Here is a 12,072-nt window from a genome sequence, read left to right on the forward strand (position 1 = left end):
GTCAGATCGGAAATAAGCAAATGTGCTAGCTGACAGTGTATATAAGTGAAGCTTCAAAGCATTTCAATGACAGTCTAGCAAGGTGGGGGTAGGTAGGAGGTATGCATGGCTACATCAAAGCATTTGGTAGTTGAGAGGAGAGTGATAAACAGAGAAATACACAGTGCGTATTTCCTAGTAAAAAAGGTGCCGGTACTGAAATGCTAGGCCACTCTTCAGGGGTGGGGTAATCACTGAGGGACCCATCCCACAATAGCCAAGCCCCCTGCAACCGGTCACAGAATGTATGACAAGGCAGAATTAGTGTGTAGAGCCTCAGCTCTTTCATTAAAACTTGGGGTCCATGGGTCAATTTTAGCAGACAACGGAAAAGGTGCCAGTACTCAGTACCCCCAAGTACCCCCTCAAAAAAAAGCCCTGGAAATACAACTTTACGGTTTATAATGGGCTATTATAACCCATAAAGTTGTATTTCTCTGTTTATCACTCTCCTCTCAACTACCCACACCCATCCTGTTAGACTATCAATGAAATGATATGCTTTGATGTCCCCATGCATACCTCCTACCCACCCCCATCCTCCCACCCTGTCAGACTGTCATAGAAATGCTTGAATGTTTTCACATATATACACTGTCAGCTAGCACATTTGCTTATTTCCGATCTGACGAAGAAGGGCAACCTTGGAAAGCTAATCAAGAAATGTATTAAGTTATGTCCAATAAAAAAGGTATCATCTTATTTTCTTTTCCATGTTTTATTTTGTTTGATTTCTATTGAGAACCTTTAAGAGTGGACTAACACTGCTACCACACCTCTCTACTTTTCTTAGTTGAAACTTGCTATCCGCATATTGGCTAAAAGGTTTCAGAGCACTGTTAAGGGAAAGGAGATGAATTTGATATTTTACAGTTAGATTTATTATTTATAATCTGCCCTTATTCAGGGTGGAGAACAATAAAACATACATAAAATACAGATAAACCATACAAAAATTAAAGTACATAAGTAATGCCACACTGGGAAAGACCAAGGGTCCATCGAGCCCAGCATCCTGTCCACAACAGCGGCCAATCCAGGCCAAGGGCACCTGGCAAGCTTCCCAAACGTACAAACATTCTATACATGTTATTCCTGGAATTGTGGATTTTTCCCAAGTCCATTTAGTAGCAGTTTATGGACTTGTCCTTTAGGAAACCGTCTAACCCCTTTTTAAACTCTGCCAAGCTAACTGCCTTTACCACGTTCTCCGGCAACGAATTCCAGAGTTTAACATTTACTGCTGTGGATACAATCAAAGCGTTTACATATTATATACAGGTAATTATTTGTACCCTGAGGCACCAGAGGGTTAAGTGACTTGCCCATAGTCAGGAGGAGCTGCAGTGGGAGTTCTGTTGGTTCTCAGGCTTCTGCACTAACCATTGTGCTACTCTTGTAGCTGCAGAGATAAGGGATGGAAAGGTGTTATCAGATTTCTTCCAGCCTGTTGGACCTATCAGTGTAGTTTGCTTGCTCAGTTGCAGATGCACAAAAGTTACTGGGTCAGCGATTATTGTTTTTAACTGGTTCCAGCCAGTTCAGCGTGCTCGGTATTCAGCAGGCAATTCATAAAGGGGCTCTGCAGGCTTTTTATCGTTCACAGTGGCAGCCTTCAAAAATCATATGCTATACAATGCTAATGAGCTGATCAATATTCAAATGTGCATTCCGAGGGATGTATAGCTCTTTATGAGCAATGCACAGAAAGGTCCAACTACCTTTAGCAGAGGAAATTTTACAGGAGGTCTGGAGCAACCGTAGCAGGCAGTTTTGGTGGGATAACACACATCTTGGGATCCGGGATCCTCTTGGTTGTCCTGTAGGGCAGGGCTGCTGGCAGACCTTGCAGAGGGCCATGGGAGACTTGAGGCAAGAGCAGCCACACTCCCAAATCCTCCTGACAGTGAAAAGCAGCAGCTTAGAGGCTGTGTGCAGCACGCGCACTCCCCAGCCACTCTCGGCTCCTGAAAAAATGCTTAAAAATTAAAAATCGCTCCTTTCCCTCTGGCTCCAACTGAGGTAGTTTTGCATTAAAAAGGTTAGAAAAAAGCTATCCACAGCTTGTATGTGTGTATAAAGCCACAGGTATCACACACTGTTCTGAGCATGTGCAGAGCAGCCAAGCTTAGCGATTGGCTGTTCTGCGCAAGTTCAGCTTATCGATTGAGTTGCTTGCTACTTTGCAAACAGCTCATTTGCATGTGATTCCCTTTGGGAATCGATTGCTATTTTCAACTTGTTAGCTTTTACCGAGGATCTGAGTTTATCTTGTTGGGCAGACTGGATGGACCATGCAGGTCTTTTTCTGCCGTCATCTACTATGTTACTATGATCTCAATGAAGACAGATGTTTCTGGGGATTTTCTGCTCCTCAGTTTGCTGAGGAGAGGGCAAGGGGGTAAGAATTTTCTTAAGCTACCCTCTCCTTAACCTAGTGATCAGAATCAGTGAACTGGCATCGAGATTTAATGCAGAACTTCGCAAACTGTGGGTTATGATTCCTAAACTTGTGTTTGGGGTTGCAACTTGGGCGGGCCATGGGCCCTCATAAGAACATGAGCATTGCCAAACTGGGACAGACTGAAGGTCCATCAAGCCCAGTATCCTGTTTCCAACTTGGAGGGGCACGGGCAGGTTAGGGGTGTGGATGTGGGAATGGCATGCGTGGGTCAGGGGTGCGTATTTGGGAGGCACATGGATGGGTCAGGGATGTGGATGTGGGAGGGGCATGGGCAGTGTGCCCAGCACTTACACTCACAGGTTATAGAATACTGTCAGTTATGTGTGGAACTGACAGCAGTCAGGCGTCAGCATTTACACCTAACATAGTAACATAGTAGATGACTACTACTACTACTACTATTTAGCATTTCTATAGCGCTACAAGGCATACGCAGCGCTGCACAAACATAGAAGAAAGACAGTCCCTGCTCAAAGAGCTTACAATCTAATAGACAAAAAATAAATAAGATGACAACAGAGAAAGACCCGTACGGTCCGTCCAGTCTGCCCAACAAGATAAACTCATATGTGCTACTTTATGTGTATACCTGACTTTGATTTGTATCTGTCATTTGCATGGCACAGACCGTAGAAGTCTGCCCAGCACTAGCCCCGCCTCCCAACCACTAGCCCCACCTCCCACCACCGGCTCTGCCACCCAATCTCCACTAAGCTTCTGAGGATCCATTCCTTCTGTACAGGATTCCTTTATATTTATCCCACGCATGTTTGAATTCCGTTACCGTTTTCATCTCCACCACCTCCCACGGGAGGGCATTCCAAGTATCCACCACTCTCTCCGTGAAAAAAGTATTTCCTGACATTTTTCTTGAGTCTGCCCCCCTTCAATCTCATTTCATGTCCTCTCGTTCTACCGCCTTCCCATCTACGGAAAAGGTTCATTTGGGGATTAATACCTTTCAAATATTTGAAGGTCTGTATCATATCACCCCTGTTTCTACTTTCCTCCAGGGTATACATGTTCAGGTCAGCAAGTCTCTCCTCTTACATCTAACATACATAGTAGATGACGGCAGAAAAAGACCTGCATGGTCCATCTAGTCTGCCCAAGATAAACTCATATCTTGAATTTGTACCTGTCTTTTTCAGGGCACAGACCATATAAGTCTGCCCAGCAGTATTTCCCGCCTCCCAACCACCAGTCCCGTCTCCCATCACCGGCTCTGGTACAGACCGTATAAGTCTGCCCTCCCCTATCCTAGCCTCCCAACCACCAACCCCTCTTCCCCCCACCTGCTCCGCCACCCAAATTTCAGCTAAGCTTCTGAGGATCTTGTAACGCAAATCCCATACCTTTTTTTATAGCTTTCTTTGCACCGCTTCAATTCTTTTTACATCCTTAGCAAGATACGGACTCCAAAACTGAACACAATACTCCAGGCGGGGCCTCACCAGCGACTTACACCTGGCCTTTGACATGGCGTAAATGGTTGCGGCTAAAGATAGGTGCAATAAATGCTGACTTACACTAGTATTGTTTTAACAATAATTTCCACGTGCTGTTGCTTATATAGAATTTGTGCTTAGCACACAGCGTCCTCGCATCTAACTTTAGGATCCAAGTTCATCCTGAAATACCTGTGTCATTCAGCTTGCGCTTTCCACAGCACTTGCGTTTACATTGGTTCTCGGGTTCCCTCGTTCACAGCATTGATGGGCTGGACTCTCCTCTCTTCTAGTTCAGGTCACTGAATTTCCCAGAAAGCAGAGGGACTGATATACTACTGTCTGTCTGTGTTTTAGAGCTGTTTACTGAAGCTCAGTGCAGGGTTTGCTAATGGACATATTCCCATTCCCACCAGTACTGGCCTTCCGACAGCCACCCAACTTAAAACACAAGCTAATTAGAAGTAAGCTCCCAACACAGACTCAAAAAGAAAAGAATGGCACACATCCTTGCAATATATCCAGCTGCAAGCTATGCCAAAACATTTCACAGGACCCCACAGTCATTCACAAAGGAAAAATATTAAACATAAAGGAATCTTTCACATGCTCATCTTCCAATGTGGTAGATATTATTTGGTGTAAAAAATGTTACAAAGGATGCTATATTGGAGAAACAAGCCAGATGCTAAAGACAAGATTTAATTTACATAGACAATTAGACATCACATGAAAAATGCCAATGCCAGACAGGATTCCACTCTTGTGGGGCAGCACTTTACAAAACCACAACACTGTACCAGTGATTTCATAGTAAGAATCCTGAAAGGTAACTTTACAACAATACAGGAACGTAAGACATTTGATGTTAGAATGATTAAATATTTTGACACCTACCAGACAGGACTTAACAAAGATCTGGGTTTTCTAGCCCATTATAAACCATAAAATTGTACTGCTTTGTCACCCTCCTGTCTCCATGCATATCTCCCTGTCCCTCATTCACCCGACTCTCCCTGTCTCTCAGCTAACCTGCCCTCATCCTGTTAGACTGTCACTGAAATGCTTTGGTGTTTCACTCATATATACTGTCATCTACCAACATTTACTTATTTCCAATCTGACGAAGAAGGGCAACCTTTGAAAGCTAATCAAGAAACGTATTAAGTTATGTCCAATAAAAAAGGTATCATCTTATTTTCTTTTCCATGTTTTATTTCTATTGATTACCTTTAAAAGTGGACTAACACGGCTACCATACCTCTCTAATGGACATATACATAAAAAAAAAATGCAGTAATCAAATTGTCTGCATAAATGTGCATGAACACAGGAGAGCGCGGAATATGCTGGCATGCATTATCAGCTGAATCTGCATTTTGCACTCAGAAAAACCTGCATCTGTCTACACATACGTTATTTCCACACAGAAATATTACTGGTACAGTATCATCCAGATTCTGCAATCAAGTGCCGTGCACATCACAGCCAGGGCACAAGGGTGGCAAAACTGCACCCCATCCATTGGTTCCCCTTGCTGGTGTGTTGCACGTGGGCGAGGTGGGAACGCAGCAGGAGGCTTGAGGGTGTGCTGCCCAGGGTGCGTTTCCAGCTTGCAACGCTCCTGCTCATCATTTCGCAGCCAGCACCTCCTCCTCAACCCTGCCATTCAGTGACGCCATCACCTAAGTTTCTCATCTTCCTGACATTTTTTTTCATTGACTCATTCTCATCAACAAAGAAAGAAAAAAGTTGCGAAACAGACATGACATCTTCATAAAGGCTGCCTGCAACAAAAGAACAAGCTAACTTTTTATTCTTCCTCACACCATGTCTTAAAGCCCCAGCGATAGAAAACCATGCACCAGGCATTTATTTATTTCTTGCATTTGTATCCCACATTTTCCCACCTATTTGCAGGCTCAATGTGGCTTACATAATTTTGTTAACAATGTCATTCCAAGATATCAGATACAGTTAGTATTGTGCAGAGATTAAGTAGGGATGAGAGAAGAAGGAAGGGAGTGATTAGGGTAGTTATAGAGGTTGATTTTCATAACTGAGTGGGTTGTTGAGGTGAATTAGTGAGGTTATCGGTTCTCATTGTAGGCTTTGTTGAAGAAGTATGTCTTCCAGGGGAGTAGCCAGACACCCAATTTTGGGTGGGCCTGGGCCCAAGATGGGTGGGCAGAAGAACTTCGCCCTGTCCCACACGTGATTTGGTCTCTCCTTCTCTCGCCTGCATGCCATCTGGTCTCTCAAACATCCCCCCTCTCCTGTATACCTTTTCAACAGTAGATTTTCACACTGCTCATGTTGGCTCCACACCCTTCCCTCTGATGCAACTTCCTGTTTCCGCCTAGGCAGAAATACATCAGAGGGAAGGCTGTGGGGCCGGTGTGAGCAGTATGTATGTCACTGCCTACTGCAGGTGAAGATCTGCTACTTACAAGGTATGCAGGAGGGACACTTGTTGGGAGTTTTCAGCTGGTGGGGCTTGGGGATCCCTGCCAGCCACATCACAGGAATGCTGTTACTGGGTGGGCCTGAACCCAAAGTGGGTGGGCCTGGGCCCACCCAAGCCCACCCTTGGCTACGCCACTGATGTCTTCAGAGCAGGGGCGTATCTGCGTGGGGCCACAGGGGCCTGGGCCCCCGCAGATTTCGCCCTGGACCCCCCTACCACAGACCCTCTCCACCTCTCCCTCCCTCCCGCCCGCCACCAACCCGTCGCCGATCTTTGCTGGCGGGGGACCCCAAGCCCCCGCCAGCCGAAGTCCTCTCTTCCGTGCAGGATGCAAGTTGCAACGCTTCCTGTTCTTCTGAGTCTGACGTCCTGCACGTACAACGTGCAGAACGTCAGACTCAGAATTTGGAATTCAGTCTGACGTCCTGCGCGTTGTACGTGCAGGACGTCAGACTCAGAAGAACAGGAAGCGTTGCAACTTGCAGCGGCGCAGCCTGCATGGAAGAGAGGACCTCGGCTGGCGGGGGGGTTGGGGTCCCCCGCCAGCAAAGGTAAGTGACAGCAGCGGGGGAGGGTGTCATTGGTGGCGAGGGGGGGGTCCGGAAATGGCAGGGGGGGGGATCGGTGGCGCCGGGGGGGGGGCTATAATGTGCCCCCTCCCTCTGGCTCTGGCCCCCCCTACCGCCCGAGTCCAGATACGCCCCTGCTTCAGAGATTTGCGAAAGATAGTTGTTTCGTTGATTGTTTTCAGGTCTGTAGGTAGTGCGTTCCATAAGTGCGTGCTCGTGTATGAGAAGGTAGTGGCATGCATCAGCTTGTATTTTAGTCCTTTACAGCTGGGGGAAGTGCAGGTTGAGAAATTTGCGGGATGATCTTGTGGCGTTTCTGGGAGGTAGGTCCACGAGGTTTAGCATGTATATTGGAGCGTCTGCGTGAATGATTCTGTGTACAATCGTGCAGATTTTGAACGCAATTTGTTCCTTACGTGGGAGCCAATGAAGTTTCTCTCTTAAGGGTTTTGCACTTTCATATTAAAGTCTTCTGTGTACTTTTCTGCATCTGATTTTTTTAAAGCTAATACCTTCATTACCACACTGGATTTAATATGCAGCATGCTGACATCTATGTGCACAGTTTTCCTGGGTGTTAAACTCTTCTCTGTACACGGACAACTATAATAGTGAAAAAAAAAATTATGTGCAGGACCCATGCTGAGCTCTGCACTAAGCCTTCCGCACTTGATTGCATTGGCCTAAGAGTAGGCAGCTGCCTGGGGCTGTTGTCCTACCACTGAAAGTCTGTCCTGGCACCGTCAGTGGCACTCCTGTGGAATCCACCATTATTTTGTGACGGCTGGTCAATGCAGCTTTATCGGAAGATGCCCAGGACGTGCGATTCCAAAGGGAAATAAATGCCCTCCAGCTGGCTGTGATTTCAGAGAGGTGTAGCCAGCTGTGCCAGCGCCTAGGAGAAACCGGAGGGTTAAATGCACCAGAACTGACTTGGGGACATAAATAATTATAGTGTGGAATTGTTCTACTGCACAGGACAAGAGCATATGTCAACCTTTCACCATAGTCGCATTCAGTATTAATGTAGGAATTGCGACCTGAATACTAATAGCCCTAACGGTGCTCATCTGCAAGCCGCAGGCTTTTTTTTTGTTTTTTTTTTGGTCCAGCAGTTTTCCTCCTGCTCCTTTGGGCTTCCAGCTCAATTACAACAGGGCTGGGATCCAGACAATAATTATTAATAAAAGAAATCCATCATTTCCCACTCACATAAGCTCATAGAAGTTCCTGGCTGGTGACCTGGCAGAAACTCACCACTGGATCCAGCGCCATGAGCCTAAAAGAAATACAGGGGGTAATATGCAACCTGAGGCGGTAAATGGCTTCTAAGCTGCTGACAGCCACAAGATAAGCTGATCCCTGGATATTCAGTGCCAGGGCAAATGTGACTTCTGGCAGTGAATATCTGGGTATGTGAGCTGACCGAAAGTTAACCGGGCACCGACTGATATTCAGACTGCTGCCCGGTTTACTTGGCGCTTTTTGATTTTTTACTGCCCTAACTTTATCCACATACTTAGCCAGTTACCGGACTGAATATCGCCACTAACTAGCTAAGCTGCAGCTCCATCCAAAGTCCACCTCCGGACCACCGATATTCAGGCTGCTGAATACCAGACGGCCAGCTAGCTCAGTAGATAAAGACCAAACGGCCTCTGCCCAACCATGTTAACCAACTGCAGCTGTGCAGGGACTTTCCCCCTCTTTTACATCTCATACCAGTACCCTGTCTGAAACTCTGCAGTCGTGGACACTAAATCCAGCCACTAGGTGTCACTGTTCCATGGTGGCGGGGGGAAGAGGGGTTGGTGGTTGAGAGGCTAGGATGGGGGAGGGCAGACTTATACGGGGTCTGTGCCGGAGCCGGTGATGGGAGGCGGGACTGGTGGTTGGGAGGCGGGAAATACTGCTGCACAGACTTATATGGTCTGTGCCCTGAAAAAGACAGGTACAAATCAAGGTAAGGTATACACATGAGTTTATCGTGGGCAGACTAGATGGACCGTGCAGGTCTTTCTCTGCCGTCATCTACTATGTTACTATGTTACTATGTTACTTCCTCCACCCCTATCCCCATCTCCATCAGGGCTGTGAACACTGCCTGTGCTGTATCCCCGCCCTAGCCAACCCAAGGAGCACAAGACCGAAGCCGCATCCTTCTGCAGGGCAATGCACAGCACTGCCACGAAGCCACCAGCTCACCAGACCTTTATAATCTGTGCTCATGATTGTGCGGATCACATGATGAGTGATTCTAAACTCACACCACACAAAAGAAGTGAGCGTAAGGAGGCAAATTTGAGAAAAAGCGCTAAACTTTAGGCCCTAGGATGCTGCATGGTAGAAAAACCTGCATGTTAAAAAAAAGATACGCCTAGGTGTATTCTCTAAAGTATGCCTACATTTTATAGACTAGGCTTAAATTTTCCATGCAGTATATAGAATACGCCGAGCACCTCTCCACTCAACCAAATTTGGTCACGTCCATTTAGGAAAGGACGCCCAATTGGGGATCACTGCTCAAATAGCAAATAGTGATGTCTGTTTGACGGCCTGGCTCACAGCTCAACATGGGGCTGGGCGTCCTTTCCCCTGAAGAAGCCCCATTGGCGAAACGGGTCCGTTGGGCGGGGAGGCCCATTACTGACGCTGCTTCAAGCTAAGTTTTTGTGTATTTGATGTTTTTTTTTCCAATTGATGTCTTGAAAGTTTTGATTGACACAGTGGATGTAGCATTTTCTTTACAAAAATTTCCTTAAAAAAATATTTTTCCACACCAAGGGAGGAGGTTGGGTTATGACCGATGATTGGTGAGTAATTTCAGCAATTTGGCTGATTGTCACCTGTCTGAGGTCTCTTCCCCCCCCCCCCCCCTTCCATTCATTTTTTGATATCCTACATTCTGTTAGAATAAATTCGCTTATTGACTATTGTTGAATTCCACAAACCAAAGCGGAGTTTCCCCCTTTTGTGCTTGTTACATTTGTATCCCACATTTTCCCATTTTGAAGCATTACAGAAGTCCGTTGATAAATCTTCAACATATTTCTAAGCACTCCGTTCCTGAAGAAGCCACGTTTCCAGGCAAAATGGGTCCCCGTAGAACGGACAGCGATGAGTGCCTGGGTCTCAACACATTCAAAAAGCTAAGTGCTATTTTCTCTGATATGTAGCTGGGACATTTTTCTGAAATAGTATCACACAATTTAAAATCTATTGAAAATTAAAAATTTTTAAAAAATCTATTGAAAGAAATTCATTGTTTGAGGCGATTAACAATTCTTTTGAGCCCCTTTCAAATGGAGTTTTTCAGCCCAATGATCGAACTGTAGTGTGAGTTATAAGTTGAATCCAACTCAGTTCCTCAGGACCAAAGTCCACCACTCTAACCACTAGGCCACTCCTCCACTCCAATGTGGCTTACACATTAACGGTGTTAGCCGATTACGGTTTGAACGGAGAGAATAGTGGATGCTTGGAATGCCCTCCCACGGGAGGTGGTGGAATAGAAAATCGTAACGGAATTCAAACATGCGTGGGATAAACATAAAGGAATCCTGTTCAGAAGGAATGGATCCTCAGGAGCTTAGCCGAGATTGGGTGACAGAGCCGGTGGTGGGAGGTGGGGCTGGTGGTTGGGAGGTGGGGATAGTGCTGGGCAGACTAATACAGTCTGTGCCCTGAAGAGGACAGGTACAAATCAAGATAGGGTATACACAAAAAGTAGTACATATGAGTTTATATTGTTGGGCAGACTGGATGGACCATGCAGGTCTTTTTCTGCCGTCATCTACTATGTTACTATGTTATATAGTATGAATTAATACAAAGTGATATTGTGGTATAATGAGGTATATGTATGGTAGGAAACAGTTGGGGGGAACTTAGCGAGGGAAAGGGGGAAGAAGAGTCAGGTAATGTCCGTTGTGGTCTTTGGTTATGTTGTGTCGCAAGTGACCGGTATTTTTATGTTGGGTCAGTGGGGTATGCTCTTCTGAACAGGTCTGTCTTTAGTGCTTTCCGAAATTTTAGGTGGTCGAGCGTAGTTTTTACTGCTTTTGGCAATGCGTTCCATAGTTGTGCGCTTAGGTAGGAAAAGCTGGTTGCATAGGTGGATTTGTATTTGAGTCCTTTGCTGCTTGGGTAGTGGAGGTTTAGATATGATCATGCAGATTTTGTGGTCTTTCTGGTTGGGAGGTCGATGAGGTCTGTCATGTATCCTGGTGCCTTGCCGTAAATAATTTTGTGAACAGTCGTGCAGATTTTGAAGGTAATGCATTCTTTGATTGGTAGCCAGTGCAATTTTTCTCTGAGTGGTTTGGCGCTGTCAAAACGTGTTTTTCCAAATATAAGCCTGGCTGCTGTATTTTGGGCGGTCTGAAGTTTCTTTATGATTTGATCCCTGTATCCCGCATAGATTCCATTACAGTAATCTGCGTGGCTTAATACCATGGACTGTACCAGGTTACAAAATATTTCCCTCGGGAAGAATAGTTTTACACGTTTGAGTTTCCACATTGAGAAAAACATTTTCTTTATGGTGGATTTCGCTTGGGTCTCTAGCGATAGGTTACGGTCGATTGTTACTCCAATAATATGTAGCACTCCTAGCAGATTCTATAGCAGCACATGTAATTTAATTGGCTTAACAAGCCAGTCAGCATTAACAGCACTTAACAAGCAATAATGCGCACTAATTGAGAGTAATTAGAATTTACACATATTCTATAATGCGGAGCACTAAATTTGAATGCACGCAGGCATAAAAGGGTGTTCTAAAATGTAGGCGTATAGTTATAGAATATGGCCCAGTGTGCTTAAATCTATACACCGGGATTTACGCCATGTTTTCATTGGCGTAAATAGATGCGCATAGTTTTAGGCGCTGGCATATCAACTAAGTGTATTTTATATACCGCGCCTAAAATCTAGGCACCGCTTATAGAATTCCTAGTATTTTTGGAAAATGTGAAGCGTCTGTTCACGCTTTCCAAAAATACTAGGACTAGGGGGCATGCGATGAAACTACAGTGTAGTAAATTTAAAACAAATCTGAGAAAATGTTTCTTCACCCAACGCGTA

The sequence above is a fragment of the Microcaecilia unicolor genome, chromosome 8 (assembly GCF_901765095.1).
Source record: "Microcaecilia unicolor chromosome 8, aMicUni1.1, whole genome shotgun sequence".
Lineage (NCBI taxonomy): Eukaryota > Metazoa > Chordata > Amphibia > Gymnophiona > Siphonopidae > Microcaecilia > Microcaecilia unicolor.